The following is a 797-nucleotide window of genomic DNA, read 5'->3' as shown; positions in this document are numbered from 1 at the left end:
TATTATTATTATTATTATTATTATTATTATTATTATTATTATTATTATTATTATTATTATTATTATTAAGGCGGCCAGCTGGCAAAATCGTTAGCAAGCTGTACGAAATACTTAGCATTATTTCGCCCGTCGATACATTCTGAGTTCGAATTCCGCCGAGATCGACTTTTGCCTTTCATCCTTTCGAGGTCGATAAATTAAGTACCAGTGAAACACAGGTCGATATAATCGACTGGTCCCTTCTTCCAAAATTGCAGGCCTTGTTCCTATAGTAGAAATGATTATTAACATTATTATTATATTTTTTCAGACTCCAATACATTTTGCCAATGACGTGTCGTTTGTTCTGGCTGGATGAATGCATATACCATCTTTGAAAAGTATTGACTATTCTGCTACAATTCTTACATAATGAGACGAAATGACTTTCGCAGAATATGCTAATACCCTGTTGATGCATTTTCTCTTGAAGAAGCAAGAAGTAGTATTATTACAATTCCATAGAGATCAAAGTCTAAACTTGTTCATTGTTGGATAGTGTGGTGGTGCTTGTATTCATAGTTTTTGTATATTCTTTTTCTTTTATTCTTTTATTTGTTTCAGTCATTTGACTGTGGCCATGCTGGAACACCGCCTTTAGTCAATCAAATCGACCGCAGGACTTATTCTTTGTAAGCCTAGTACTTATTCTATCGGTCTCTCTTGCCGAACCACTAAGTGATGGGGATGTAAAGACACCACCATCGGTTGTCAAGCGATGTTGGGGTGACAAACACAGACACACAAACATATATATA

The sequence above is a fragment of the Octopus bimaculoides genome, chromosome 18 (genome assembly GCF_001194135.2).
Source record: "Octopus bimaculoides isolate UCB-OBI-ISO-001 chromosome 18, ASM119413v2, whole genome shotgun sequence".
Lineage (NCBI taxonomy): Eukaryota > Metazoa > Mollusca > Cephalopoda > Octopoda > Octopodidae > Octopus > Octopus bimaculoides.
Note: the sequence above shows the minus strand (reverse complement) of the source record.